Below are 16,170 nucleotides of genomic sequence, written 5' to 3' on the forward strand. Positions count from 1 at the left end.
TTTAGATGAAAACCCCAATGTAAGTTGTCAGCTTAGAGCACAAGGTAAATATGATCAATATTTTTTTGGAAAATGTTCCAAATAAAAGTTTCAACTTAATCAAAAAAAAACATAAACAGATAAGTCTCCACTCGGGTCTGTCATGTGTTAACGAAAATATAGGGTTTTTCCAACTTACTGGTAAAACAAAGTCTTTAAAACAATGAGATGGCTTCCTCCCTCCCAAAAAAAAGAAATCCAGCAAAGTCTGTGCTACCTATTTCAAATGTTTCCCTTCTTCTGAACCCCACAGCATGCCTACACCACATTTAGCATGCACATGTTTGTCATTGTTGTAGTGAGCAGTTCCCACTTAATTTACATGATGCATGTCTCTAGAAGCACAAGCTAGGAACAATATCATGGACACTACAATGTATGGGAAATTGGTGTAATGTTTTATGGGGTTGATGTCAGCTGCATGGTGTCAGCTCACTACTAAACCAGGTTAGTAATAGAGAGACATCTATCAGACACCCCCACATATATAATTAGTGCTCTGCATTTGTACTTTACTGTAGTTAATAAACAAACCAGTGAAAAAAACAATGTGGGGTCCCTCCTCTTTTTGATAACCAACCAAGGAAAAGCAGACAGCGGGAGGTTGATATTATCAGGACGGGAAGGTCCATAGTTAATGTCGGTAGCCAACATGGATACGGCATCACCGTGTATGGCAGGCTTCACTGCATGTTTATTGGCTAACAGCTGCAAAATATGCAGGGTGGGGATTATCATGGCACCCGTGATACTCAATCGAGTAACGAGAGTAGATGAGCATGCTGGCCCATCATTAGTCACTACACCTGTAGATAAATTCCTACAGGGGTGTTATTTCCAAAAGGAAGACCGTTGAGGGGGGATTCTGCTGTTCTGGCTCTTAGAGGCACTGTATATGGAGTCTGCAAACTATTGTGGGAAAATCTGTGATCCCATAGTCACATAGTACTCTTTCCCTCCCGAACCATGATGTGTGGCTAAGCATTACTGTACTGCCACATATGGGGTATTGCCATATTCAGCAAAAATTTGTTTCAATTTTTACCCATTTGTAGTAAAAATGTAATATTTTTTTAACCCAATGGTATATACAGTGTCTTTTGAAAGTATTCACCCCCTTGGTATTTTTCTAGTTTTGATACCTTACAACCTGGAATTTCAGTTTTGTTTGTTTTTATTTAAGGGTTTGCATCAGTTCAAGTAAAGAACATGCCTACAAGTGTAAACATTTAGTTTTCATTTCATTGTGAAGTAAACAGAGGATAGGACAGAATAACTGAAAACGTCAGATTGCATAACTATTCACCCCCCTAAGGTCAGTACTTTGTGTACTTTGTAGAGCCTCCTTTTGTGCCAATTACAGTGGCAAGTCACTTTAGATTAGTCTCTATGAGCTTTCCACATTTTGCCACTAAAAATTTTACACATTCCTGAAGGCAAAACTGTTCTATTTCCTTCAAGTTAGATGTTTTCTTTGGTGAACAACAATCTTCAAAGCTGACCACAGATTCTTAGGCGGGCTTTACACGTTGCGACATCGGTAACGATATATCATCGGGGTCACGTCGTTAGTGACGCACATCCGGCGCCGTTACCGACATCGCAGCTTGTAAACCCTAGGAGCGATGATCACCGATCGCAAAAACGTCAAAAATCATTGATCGGTGACGCGTCGCTCCTTTTCATAATATCGCTGCTGCTGCCGGTACAATGTTGTTCCTCATTCCTGCAGCACCACACATCGCTGTGTGTGAAGCTGCAGGAACGACAAACATCTCCTTACCTGCGTTACGCCAGCAATGTGGAAGGAAGAAGGTGGGTGGGATGTTATGTCCTCTCATCTCTACCCCTCCGCTTCTGTGACGCTGAACGCACCTCCCCCATGAAGGACGTATTGTTCGGCGGTCACAGCGACGTCGCCGACCAGGTATGTACGTGTGAAGCTGCCGTAGCGATAATGTTTGCTACGGCAGCAATCACCACATATCGCATGTGCGACGGGGACGGATGCTATCGCGCTTGACATCGCTAGCAATTGCTAGCGATGTCGCAGCGTGTAAAGTACCCCTAAGTTGGATAAAGGTCTGGGCTTTGACTAGGCCACTGCAATATATTGAATTTATAAGGTAGACCTGGCTCACTGTATAAAAATAGGTGCACGGAAAAAAGAAGAACTAATAATATAACATAGCTCCGGCACACTCCAAGAAATGTAGAAAAGATTGTGGTGCTTCAATGTATTTTATTTTATTTGTGCATTGGCAAAAGTCCAACACTTCAACCATGAATCTGGTCTTTACCAAGGACAAGAATTTCTATCAATGGCAGGAAGTTGCTAAGCAACAAACTGTTGCTTCTGGTAATTCCTAAAAGGAATGTTTTTTTGTTCTCTTTATACTGTTATATCTATTCCATGGATAAAGAATATATGATCAGTTGCAGAGGAATTAAACTGTTGAGTCCTCATTATTTTATACCAGTGTAAAAGGCATTTCACCCTATATCCTTATTTACTTACCAGAAGCAACAGTTTGTTGCCTAGCAACTTCCTGCCGTTGATTGTTCTTAAAAACTATTGTCCTTGATAAAGACCAGATTCATGGTTGAAACGTTGGACTTTTGCCTACGTACAAATAAAATAAAATACATTGAAGCATCACAATCTTTTCTACATTTCTTGGAGTGTGCTGAAGCTAAGTTATATAACTGCAATACATTGAAACTTTTCCCCTTAAACCACTCAAGTGTTGCTTTAGCAGCAAGCTTTGGGTCATTATTTTGTTCAAAGGTGAACCTCTGTCCCAGTCTAAAATTACCAATAGACAAACAGATTTTGCTCAAGATTATCCCTGTATTTCACACCATCCATCTTCCCCTTGACTCATGACATTTTCCCTTTTCCTGGTGCCGAGGAGCATCCCCACAGCATGATCTGCCACAGCATGTTTCACTGTGGGGATGGTGTTTTTAGGATGATTAGTTGTGTTGATTTGACACCAGACATGGCATTTATTTTCGTGACCAGAATTCCGGCAATCGTGGTCGCACTTGATATGTTTCCATTACCAACCCAGGGCTTGATGGCAGCAGTGATTTTTGACAAATCACAGCTTACTTCAGCCCTGTATATTACCCTGATTGCCACTGCACCACAGCAATTGGGATGAGCCGGGTTAAGCACTTTTCCATCCATTTCAGCATTTTTACAGCCTTGCCAGACATCCTGGGAGGGCCCGCCAGAAAAATTTTCGAGTGTTGACTTATATTTGGGTGTAATGCTAAACCTGGATCCTGAGGAGGTCAGTCCCGGTTTCACCACTTACACACTCAAATACACACCAGGTTGCCCTGGTCTCACTGGGGACTGGGCTAGGGTCGGGAAATAAAGGGGTCGCCGACAGAGTGGCAATTACAGGATGCCCTAAAACAGGGGCCCCAGTCCCACTAGCTTAGGACCTGGGACAGGCGAGGTTCAGCCAGCAGGGGGAGTCAGGAGCCAACACAACATTTAGAGAGTTCTCCAGCAGGAGAGCAATGGAGCAGATGTATTTTTCAGGTGCTCCAGTGGGAAGGAGGAAGAGTTCACACGGTTGCCGTGGGGAGAGTGCATCTGCTCCCCTGGGAACTGGTGCCACTGAGGGCGGCAGGACCCAAGGGAAAATCATTCTTCTCGTTGGTTTTCCAGAATCTGCCTGGTCAAGGAAAGTTTCAAGCTTCCCTGGCCACACAGCACCCTAAAGCACTGTGCCACAGAGGACCCGGAGCCTCACATAAAGCCAGACCCCACAGCGGAACCGTGGCACCTGCATATAGAGACAAGAGTACTACTCATAAAAACCGGGTCCCCTCGTAGCTTCAAGCCAGGGGATGCACAGACAGGCGCTTAAAAGAGGGAACCCACTGAACACCACACTGGACTGATCTCTAAAGGGATACGGATTGGACGGAGCCCATCACAGCAGTGACTGGTATTACCCGGGTGAGCGGCACAACACAAAAAGTGAGTAAACAACCTGGAACCGCAGCCATAGACTCTGTCTCTTTATTACTGGCACCGCTGCTTGGCGCCGCCTCGGTGCATTAGTACTCCCCTCATAATCCTCTCCGGGGCCCGCTCCACCTGTAGGGAGCGATACCATCCATAGATGCTACCACCATCCGCCTGGAAGACAGCGACAGCAGCGACGGCCGATTCCCTTGCCACATACCCCAGGTGGTGTCACGACATTCACCTCACTACTACCCCCAATATCTCTCAAGTGCCATCTTCCCTATGACTTGGGGCAATGGAACCGAGCTAGGTCGCCCATGTCAATGAGAGTCGACAGCCCGGCGACGATTAAGTTAACCGACTGCCCCGTGAGGCGCTACACATGAATAGTATGAAATATTCAAGACAAATAATCTGAAACCGAATATTTCACTATTCACCTCTTAACTAATAGTTATGTTCCCTGGTAAAGGTAAACAATAGAAAGAGCAATGAGTTTACCATGTACTCAGGACAAACCTGCAAAACACATGTAAATCTGCATGTTTTCAACACAAATGATTAACAGACATTAATGTTAATGTCAATGTATAACTACTAATTATAGCAAACACATTCAGACCAACACCTTATGTGTTAAATCTGATGTGAATGTTGTGGCTTAATGGGGCATTTTATGCACAAGATGGTAATTGACAGCATTTAACATGAAAACCCAAGGTCCTCAGTACCACCTTGAGGAGCATAAGTAGTATACAAAGTGCTCATATTTATATCCTATCATTTCAGGCACCAGCAGAGATATATGTTAGAAATAAGCCTTTGTAAATTGAGTCTGATTTTTGGTTGAAGAGATAATAATTCAAGTGTCCTATCCAAAGTCATTGCAATGTGGCACGTCATTTAGTGAGGTAGATTGATAGACACCAACAGCCAACAAGATGGACATAAATCATTTTGAATAAGTACAAGAATTTTAACAAAGGGTTATTACTGGAAAAATCTGTGGACATATTTTCCTGCCAAACTGTGGATAAGTGAACAGAAAGAACTTTAAAAATGGATATAAAGAGATGATATCACTACATATTCCAACCAGCAACAGGCCAAAGACAAGCTGCTAATACTCAGCTGGCAAAGTCGTCAGAACAAAATAGATCTGTTTCTTTATATTCATCTTTTTGACATCCTGTATTTCATATCAATGTATTCGACAAGGATATCTAAATATGGCTGCTAAGCTGCTCGTAACAAGAGCTGACAGTTGGAAATGTACAGAGATTACCATCGCTCTCTTATGCAAACCTACCTGTCCACTTCATCTTAGAAGAATAATAGCTTTATGCCAAAAATAAGTTCTGTTCCTCCTAGAACACATGGCGTTCGCCTAGAGACTGCTAATTTCAGCATGATAGAAAGATTTTCATTTTAGACTCACATACTTTACAATTGTAATTAAAAATGATTGATTCGGCAATATTTGCTGGCATTTGCATGAGATACAGTGCTTTCAAACACAATGAAATTGCTTGGTTTAGCTGTCATATACAAGTTATGTATTTGAGAGTTTCAGAAGTATGAGCTTTCCTCACAGACAGTTATGTATTGTATTAAATGGAAACTAAATGACAAGAGGGATGATGGATATTTTTCAAGTCAAGATAAAAGTTTAATGTATCTGTTCCTAAGAAAATTGGGTTGAACTTCGTCGTATAAAATCAGACATGGTCATAACTGTACCCATGTTTTATAACATTATTAGAATTTTGGAAATAGGTAAGAGCTCATGCTGCATCCAATTACAGCTTGTAGTAATAAAAATTGCCAAATGTTTTTATGTGGGTTCTGGCATTTAAGCTATCCTCACACAGTGACCGGCCTGTAATTAATGGAAGTCATTGGAAAAGTGTTACCCATCATAGAAATTTTCATTAATGCCAGCACGAGCTACCTAAGTTTATACCAGACATAAAAAATAGGGTAATTCATTTTTCTTTAACCCTAGAACACGCAACCATAGAAATCTACCATAGAAAACTGTCGCGGGTGGAGGAGGGGACGCTGCGCTCTCCCACTACTCGGGTCCGGCTGCCGCTGCTGCTGCGGCCTCTGCTGCTCGGTGGCTCGAGCAATGGGCCGGATCCCGGGGACTCGAGCGGTGCTCCTCGCCCGTGAGTGAAAAGGGGATTGGTTTTGGGGATTTATTGTCCGTGACGCCACCCACGGTTGTGGTGATTGTGTGGACACCACCGCTGCTCTGTATGGGGATCCCAGGAGCGGTGACAGGGAGCAGCAGAGTTGTTAGTTCTCCCCTCCGTGGGTAGGGGTTGGTTGTCCCGGGGCCCAGTGATGGGGTGGAGGATGAAGGATGGCAGACCAGGTGCGGGGCCTGGTGAGGTGCAGGGTCACGGGGGGGGGGGGCAGCGCTGTGCCTCACGGCACGGTGGTACTCACTCAGCCTGAGACGGTGACACAGTTCTCGGTAAAACACACGGCTGGAAAGACGGTTCCCACGGACGGCTTCTGTTGCTTTTCCCCGGTAGTTAACGGTGACTGTCTCTTTCCCTGCACCTTGTGTAATGTTGGTAGCGATGGGTTCCCACCGGTAACCCGCTCCCCGACTTGGATATGGGCCGGAGGAGCCCCTCTTTGTCCGCAGGCGCTGGCCCTGAGAAACTGGTGCCTTGGCGGTGGCGGTGTCTCTCTCATACGGTTGGACGGTTGCCTTCAATCGGGACTTAGTTGTTTGGAAACCCGGAGGTCCCCTTCACTGACGGATTTGGCAAATTCACGGCGACTCCTAGCCTTGCCGGGATCCGAAAGGCCCCTGCCAATGGTGCTGGCTTCTCCTTGTGTACCGGTCCGGTACCGCCGGGTCACCACCCGTCCACGGTCCTCACGGCACCTCCGATAGGCCACTCCTGCAGACGGTCACCGCCGTCTGCTAACGTTGCTGTATCAGTCCGGGCCACACACCCGGACTAACATCAGGCTCTGTTGCGGTCACTTTTCTCCTCACACTTGCTCCTCTACCACACAACTCCTCTCACTTCCCTAGCTTCACTCTAACTGCCTGTGTTCTCCCTCCTCCAGGACTGTGAACTCCTTGGTGGGTGGAGACCAACCGCCTGGCTCCACCCCCTGGTGTGGACATCAGCCCCTGGGGAAGGCAACAAGGATTTCTGGTCTAGCTTTGATGTGCCTAACTGGGGTGTAGGGTGTGGTGATGTCATTACCTGTGACCCCTGGCTTGCCCAGGGCGTCACATTCCCCCTTAGCAAAATGCAGACCGTCCGCGGGCTGCCCGTCCAACACCGGTTTTATTTTTCTTTTAAACTGTAAAAGATAAAAACACATACAAGTATAGTAACATCATCCCACAACGGGAGGCACTTTTCTTAAATGTTGCAAGCGGTTTTAAACGGTTACGGCTTCCGCTCTCTCCCACCCAAGTAACCTGGCCCTGATGCTGCCCCTAAGAAACAGGCAGCACCCCTTGACCCCAGTCCAGCACCAAGCTACCCGAGCGGGATCTGTCCTTTCCAGGGGACCCACATCCATGGGGAGCCCCTGGAACCCCCAGAGGGTAGCCACCGGTTCCTGTGGTGGCTGGGCCCCAGCCTGCTCCACTGCGGGCTCTCCCTCCAATCTGCCTCTCCGGAGGCGGCAACGGTGGAAGCTGCAACAACTACATTAATTACAAGGCATTAACGTTTGTGGTTGCCCTGCAAGTTCACGGACTTGTCCGTAAGGAGTCCCTTACGCAACCTTAAACGGTCCCCATGGGGACAACGGTGCCTGCAACGACCGGTTTCAAATAAGCCGTAGTAGACAATCAGGTGAACTTCGGTTAATCATTTTCATTTCCATCATTTTTCAAAACTTTCAAAACTTTTAACACACATGTTCACCCCCCCCTCTAAATAGTAGTTTCCCTGTACCTAAGTGGGGGTCTACCTAGGTTGGGACGAGTGGACCTCCGGGGTCCAGTGTCAGTGGTGACAGGCAGCGGGGGAGAGGGAACAATCAGTCTCTCTTCCCCGTTATCGTGTGGGGCAGGCGGAGGCATAGGGGAGCTGGGCACAGGTTCATCCCTGGGCACTGGCACTGGTTCTGGCTCACGGTTGACCACCTCCATCATTTCTTCATCCACGGGTTGTGGGAATAGCATCACTGGAAGAATCACCGCGCCGTTCTGTGTAGGCCAGTCCGCTGGGAAGTCACCCATCACGGTGTGGATTACCTCTTTTGCCTTCTCTGCTGGTAGAGGAACCGGTACTTCAGCCGTTGCCCTCATTACTGGTGGGCACCTTTTCAGATGGTCCCGGGAAACCGTGGCCAATGTGCCCCCTTGGTCACGACTGATCTGGTAGGCCTTTCCATCTTCCCATCCTGTGGGCTGTATGACGTATGGGGTTTGTTCCCATTGACCATCCAGCTTGTGGGTTCTCCTCTTCCGCTTCAGCACCACATCTCCAGGCTGGAAAGGGCCAGCAGACGCCTTCTCGTTGAAGCGCCGCTCCTGTTGTTCCCGACTCCGACTTAAGTTCTTCTCCACATATTCCTGAATCTGTCGGTACTGAGCCCTCCACCGGGTGTCCCATTCAGCCGTCGAGGGGAGTGTTTCTGGGGCTTCCAGTCCCATTTCCAGGTCCACCGGCAGTCGGCCGGGGCGTGCCCTCATCAGATATGCTGGGGTGCACTTCGTTGAGCTAGACGGGATATTGTTGTACATATTGACCAAGTCAGGCAGCTTCTCCGGCCACAGGTTCCGCTCTTCTAGCGGCAACGTCTTGAGGAGGCCAAGGACCAAATGGTTCATCTTCTCACACATACCGTTGGTTTGGGCATGGTAAGGCGTGGTCCGGATCTTCTTGCAGCCGTACAGCTGACAGAACTCATGGAATACCTCCGCTTCAAAGGCGGGGCCTTGGTCAGTAAGCACCTTCTCAGGGTATCCATGTGGCCGACAGAAGTAAGCTTGGAATGCTCTAGCGGCGGTACGGCCGGTTAGGTCTTTGACCGGGACAACCACCATGAACCTTGAATAATGATCCACTATGGTGAGAGCGTAAGTGTACCCACTTCGGCTGGGGGTGAGCTTCACATGGTCCAGGGCGACCAGCTCCAGCGGTTGATGTGTAACAATCGGGTGCAGCGGTGCCTTCTGGCTGGCCTCGTCCTTCCTTCTCAGCGTACATGGGCCACACTCTCGGCAACAGGCCTCCACAGACTCCCGCATCCCACTCCAATAGAACCGCTCCCTCAACAGCATTTCCAATTTCTTCCATCCAAAGTGTCCGGCACCATCATGGTACGCTTGTAGAATGGTGGGCACATTAGCTTGGGGAATCACCAACTGGCGGATTTTCTCATGAGTCTTTGGGTTAATCAGCTCACGGTACAACTTCCCTTGGTGTAGATACAGCCGGGTCCGTTCTTTCCACAGGCGTTGGGCTTCAGCTGGGGCGGCAGGGTCTATTCCAGCAGCGCCTTGCTCTACCAGAGTCTTGACTAGGCGGACAGCGGGCGCCTGGTTTTGAGCTTCCTGCCACTCCTGGCTGGGCAGTGGATCCAGGTTCACCCGTTGTTGATGGACATGTACCTTCTCAGTTGGTGGCTGGTGAAATGCAGGCAGCTCGATCTCTTCGAGGTCATCATCCTCGCACCCTTCTTCTGACAAGTGGGGCATCCGAGAGAGTGCATCAGCATTAACGTTGGCACGACCGGCCCTGTATTTAATTGTGAAGTCGTAGTTGGCTAGCCTGGCCACCCACCGCTGTTCCAACGCACCCAACTTGGCCGTGTCCAGGTGGGTCAGCGGATTGTTATCCGTGAAAGCGGTGAATTTTGCTGCGGCCAAGTAATGGCGGAACCGCTCGGTGATAGCCCACACCAGCGCCAGGAGCTCCAGCTTGAAAGAGCTGTAATTTTCAGGGTTCCTTTCAGTCGGTCGGAGCTTTCGGCTAGCATAGGCAATCACTTTCTCCTTCCCATCCTGGACCTGGGACAAAACTGCCCCCAAGCCCACATTGCTGGCATCGGTGTAGAGGATGAATGGGTGGCTGGAATCAGGATACGCTAGGATCTCCTCCCCGGTCAAGGCCGCTTTCAGCTGATGGAAGGATTCCTCATGCCTCTCTTCCCACACCAGTGGGGCTCCAAGGGGTCTACCACCTTTGGTCTGTCCCACGAGGAGGTCTTGCATGGGGGCAGCCATCTTCTTGTATCCCTTGATGAAGTGACGGTAGTACCATACCAGACCCAGAAACTGCCTTACTTCCCTCACTGTGGTTGGCCTCGGCCAGTTTTGGATTGCAGTGACCTTCTCGGGGTCGGGGGCAACACCTTCTGCTCCCACCACATGCCCCAGGTACTGCACTCTGGGTTTCAGCAGATGACACTTGGAGGGCTTCAACTTCATCCCGTACTTGGCAAGGGACGCGAACACCTCGGCTAGGTGTTCCAGATGGGCTTCATATGTCTGTGAATACACAATTACATCATCCAGATACAACAGGACGGTCTCGAAATTCAGGTGCCCAAAACAGCACTCCATCAGCCGTTGGAAGGTACCCGGGGCATTGCACAGCCCGAACGGCATACTGTTGAATTCACAAAGTCCCATAGGGGTGGTAAAGGCAGTTTTCTTTCGGTCTTCGGGCGCCACGGCCACCTGCCAGTACCCACTGGTGACGTCAAGGGTGGAGAAGTAGTTTGCGGTTCTCAGCGCGGACAAGGACTCCTCGATACAGGGCAGAGGATAGGCATCCTTATGTGTTATCTGGTTAATCTTCCGGGAATCCACGCACATCCGCATGGTGCCGTCTTTCTTCTTAACCAGCACCAACGGGGCGGCCCAGGGACTACAGCTGTCCCTGATAACCCCTGCCTCCCTCATATTCCTCAACATGTCCTTGGCGCACTGGTAGTGTGCAGGGGGAATGGGCCTGTACCTCTCTTTGATAGGGGGATGTTCACCGGTAGGGATATGGTGTTGGACCCCTTTAATCTGCCCAAAGTCTAGGGGATGTTTGCTGAAAACTTGCTCGTACTACCGTACCACCCTGTATACCCCTTCTTTGTGATGTGTAGGGGTATCGTCAGTGCCTACGTGTAACTGTTGGTGCCACTCGTCTAACTCCCCTTGGGGCGGGCGAGTGCTGGCAGTAGGTAGTGAAACTGGAGGGGCTGCTTCATGGATGGTGTGGGGATCTAGGGTGAGCAACTTGGCAAGTGTGGCATACCGGGGAAGCCTGACTTCTTCCTCTCCACAGTTCAGCACCCTCACGGGCACTCTCCCCTTCTTTACATCTACCACCCCTCTGGCGGCCATTACTGTGGGCCAGTGCTCGGAGGGCATGGGCTCTATCATCGCAGGGTAGTCACGCCCCTGAGGCCCTACTGCTGCCCTACACCAAATCATTATCTCACTCCTAGGGGGCACAGTCAACGGGGCAACATCCATCACTCTCACTCCACCAATCTCGCCTCCTGTCGAGTTTACATGCTGGCGGTACATCAAGGCTCGGATCTCACGCTGCACAGCTCTTTGTCGGCTCCCTGCCGCCGTGGCGGCCAGTTGCTGCAGTAGGGCCAACAAATCACTCATACAGTGCTCCATCACATTGGTTCCCAGCACTATCTTCGGGTTATGATCACTGGGTTCATTCATGATCACAATCATACCCTGGTGTTGCAGTTCAGCTCGCCCCACAGTCATGGCCACTTGTTTACACCCCACTTGGGTCAGTGGGAGTCCATCAGCAGCAATCAGTGTTATACTAGTATCTGGGGGAGCCAGCTCGTCTGTCCCCCAATACCGTTGGTACAATGTGTATGGTATGGTGGTTACCTGTGATCCAGTGTCCAAGAGAGCCATCACCGGTATGCCGTCCACAGCCACGGGGATGATGGGCCAGGCCCCGATATACCGGTCCCGCCAGTCTGGGGGGCCACGGGGTTCTACTCCTGAGGATTGGCCCGTGGCCCCAGGGGTTGCTCGTTTAACGGGCACTGTCGGAAGTAATGGCCAGGCTTGATGCACCTGTAGCAGGTTGGAGGTCTGTTCCGCGAGTTGTTAGCACTTCTCCGCTGCATCCAGGGAACATCCTCAGGGCTGTCGGTGAGCTGTATCTTGGTTGGAGGCTGGGATCTGGTCAGAGGTTGGAGTGTGGCGAGAATCTTGGCGAGGTCTCCATCCATGCGGCGGACCTGAGCAGCCAGTTCTTCCATCGTGCTGCTTGGAGCTGTAGGTACTGGAGAGGCTGGTAGGGCAGGGGCTACCACGACGGGGGCCGTTCCAACTGGCCACGGGGCTGGTTCCAAGACTTCCGAAGCTGGGGGTTGCAGAGCTTTAATGGCCGTTCCTTTAACACAGCAAAGTCCACATCAGGGTGTTCTAGGGCCCACAGCCGGAGTTGTTTGCGATCCTCAGAGGATCTCATCCCCTGCACAAACTGCTCTACTAACATTTTGTTGCTGTCTGCCTCATTGATGGTGTCCACCCGCTTCAGTGTACGGAGGGCGGTTTGCAGACATAAAGCGTAGTCCCAAATGCTATCCACAGACCGTTGCCGACACTGGTAAAACTGCATCCTCAGCTCAGCTTCGGTACTGGACTCAAAGGCAGTCTGTAGTTTCTCAAAGATGGTGGCTACAGAGAACCGGTCCCCCTCGGCCCAGGTCTCCGCCTCCTGATCAGCCGCGCCGGTTAGCTGGCCCAGCATTACCGCTGCACGTTGCTTATCAGTCAGGGGGTACAATTCCAGGAGCGGGTTAAGCTTTTTCCGGAAGACCTGTAACTCATCAGGCTTCCCGTCGTACTGCGGCAGCCAGGTAGCTCTGGGCACATAGGGCAAGGAGAACGGCATCACCTGAGTGAGAGCTGGGACCGCGGCACCCCCCGCCAGCGCGGCCGGGACCTGGGCAGGCCCATTCCCATCCACGGGTGCCACTGCGGCTGCGACCACCGCTCTTCCAGCAGCTCCGTCGGGCGCAGACATCTTGTTTCCGTCCCCTTTAGCCTCTTTCCGGCTCCTCCTCTATCGGGGCGGGGTTTTGGCCTTCGCGCCTCCACTACTCGAGGAGACGCTCGAACGGGAACTTTTCGCGCCAAAGATGGCGGCTTCTGAAATTTTCCGGCCGGACACCTTCGGCGGTAACAAGGCGCACCTTCACCAGATGGCAGAGCGGTAAGATCCTGTTCGTGACGCCAAGTTGTCGCGGGCGGAGGAGTGGACGCTGCACTCTCCCACTACTCGGGTCCGGCTGCCGCTGCTGCTGCGGCCTCTGCTGCTCGGTGGCTCGAGCGATGGGCCGGATCCCGGGGACTCGAGCGGCGCTCCTCGCCCGTGAGTGAAAAGGGGATTGGTTTTGGGGATTTATTCTCCGTGATGCCACCCACGGTTGTGGTGATTGTGTGGACACCACCGCTGCTCTGTATGGGGATCCCGGGAGCGGTGACAGGGAGCAGCGAGTTGTTAGTTCTCCCCTCCGTGGGTAGGGGTTGGTTGTACCGGGGCCCAGTGATGGGGTGGAGTATGAGGGATGGCAGGCCAGGTGCGGGGCCTGGTGAGGTGCAGGGTCGCGGGGGAGGCAGCGCTGTGCCTCACGGCACGGTGGTACTCACTCAGCCTGAGACGGTGACACAGTTCTCGGTAAAACACACGGCTGGAAAGACGGTTCCCACGGACGGCTGCTGTTGCTTTTCCCCGGTAGTTAACGGTAACTGTCTCTTTCACTGCACCTTGTGTAATGTTGGTAGCTATGGGTTCCCACCGGTAACCCGCTCTCCGACTTGGATATGGGCCGGAGGAGCCCCTCTTTGCCCGCAGGCGCTGGCCCTGAGAAACTGGTGCCTTGGCGGTGGCGGTGTCTCTCTCATACGGTTGGACGGTTGCCTTCAATCGGGACTTAGTTGTTTGGAAACCCGGAGGTCCCCTTCACTGACGGATTTGGCAAATTTACGGCGACTCCTAGCCTTGCCGAGATCCGAAAGGCCCCTGCCAATGGTGCTGGCTTCTCCTTGTGTACCGGTCCAGTACCGCCGGGTCACCACCCGTCCACGGTCCTCACTGCACCTCCGATAGGCCACTCCTGCAGACGGTCACCGCCATCTGCTAACCTTGCTGTCTCCGTCCGGGCCACACACCCGGACTAACTTCAGGCTCTGTTGCTGTCACTTTTCTCCTCACACTTGCTCCTCTACCACACAACTCCTCTCACCTCCCTAGCTTCACTCTAAATGCCTGTGTTCTCCCTCCTCCAGGACTGTGAACTCTTTGGTGGGTGGAGACCAACCGCATGGCTCCACCCCCTGGTGTGGACATCAGCCCCTGGGGAAGGCAACAAGGATTTCTGGTCTAGCTTTGATGTGCCTAACCAGGGTGTAGGGTGTAGTGATGTCATTACCTGTGACCCCTGGCTTGCCCAGGGCGTCACAAAACAAGTGACAGAGCAGGCCTGCAAGGCCCCAGGTATGCGTTCTAGGGTTAAAGGGTGTATACTTTACTGTCGTAAAGAAAAAAATGAGCCACAATCTGAGGATTCTCACTATTCATTAGCTTTGAGCACCCCTCCTCATTCTCCAGCCTTTCAGTGACATGTTTCTCCCTATGTAACAAATATTATCAAGACTCAAAATGCACCTGTGTCGCCCTGGGCAAGCCAGGGGACACGGGTCACAACACCACCACACCCCACACTCCAGGTAGGCACATCAATGCTAACCACAAATCCTTGTTGCCTTCCTCCAGGAGTCTGATGATGCACACCAGGGGGTGGGCCAGGCGGTTGGCTCCGCCCACCGAGGAGCTCACGACTCTGGAGGCAGGAAGAAACCAGGCAGTTGAGTCCAGGAGGAGGAAGCAAAAGGAGTAACAGCAGAGATTAGCCCAGGCAGGGCTTGAGTGCAGTCTAGTCAGGGAGGAGGAAGTGGAAGGAGTGGAGGAGTAGTCTAGACAGGGTGAAAGTGGAAGTTGAAAAGGAGGAAAGCAAGTAAAGTGACAGAAGAGAAAGACAGCCTGAAGGGTCCAGCTTTGTGAGGGCCAGATCAGCAAGGTCAGCGACGGCGGTGACTGTCCGGAGGGGGACCGTTTGGAAGTTCCTGGAAGGACCCCGTTGGCTGTGTGCCCGGTGGTCTGGAGCAGTGTTCCGAAGGACAGTCAGCACCAGGGCAGGGGCCTCTCGGACCCCGGCAAGGCTAGGAGTCGCCAGATTTCCCAAATCCGTCAGTGACGGGGACGCAGATCCCCCAACAACCAAGTCCCGATTGAAGGCAACAGCCCAACCCGTATTGGAGAGACACCGCCACCGCCACGGCACCAGTTTCTCAGGGCCAGCGCCTGCGGGCAAAGTGTAGAGCTCCTCCGGCCCAGATTGCAGTCGGGGAGCGGGTAACCGGAGGGAATCCACCGCTACCATCAGTCAACACAGGTGCAAGGAAGAGGGACATCACCGTCACCTACCGGGAGTGCAGGTGCAGCCGTCTGTGGGACCGTCCTACCAGCCGTTGGTTTACCGTACAAACTGTGTCCGTGTGTCAGGCTGAGTGAGTACCATAGTGCCGCAAGGCACAGCACTGCCCCCGCGTCCCTGCGCCCTCCAGGCCCTACACTCTACATATCATCACCGGGCCCCGGGATCACCAGCCCCTACCCACGGAGGGGCAACACAACACCTGGCTGCTCCGCATCACCATCCCCGGGACCCCCATACTGAGCAGCGGTGGTGCAATCACCACAACCGTGGGTGGCGTCACGAACTATAACAATTCCCACACCCAACAAACACCCCCTTTCACTCACGGGCGAGGAGTGTCGCTCGAGAAACCCCGGGATCCGGCCCACAGCTCGAGCCACCAGGAGCAGCTGCCGGACCCGAGCAGAAGGGGTGAGCGCGGTGTGCTGACACCCTCCTCCCTGCCCGCGACAACTTGGCGTCACGAACAGGATCCTACCGCTCTGCCGTCAGGTAGAGGTGCGCCTTGTTACCGCCGGAGGCATCCGGCAGAAAAATTTCAGAAGCCGCCATCTTTGGCGCGAAAAGTTCCCGCTCGAGCGTCTTCTCGAGCAGTAGAAGCGCGAAGGCCAAAACTGCGCCCCTAGAGAGGAGGGGCCGGAAAGAGCTAAGGGGGACGC

Source organism: Anomaloglossus baeobatrachus, unplaced genomic scaffold (assembly GCF_048569485.1).
Source record: "Anomaloglossus baeobatrachus isolate aAnoBae1 unplaced genomic scaffold, aAnoBae1.hap1 Scaffold_121, whole genome shotgun sequence".
Lineage (NCBI taxonomy): Eukaryota > Metazoa > Chordata > Amphibia > Anura > Aromobatidae > Anomaloglossus > Anomaloglossus baeobatrachus.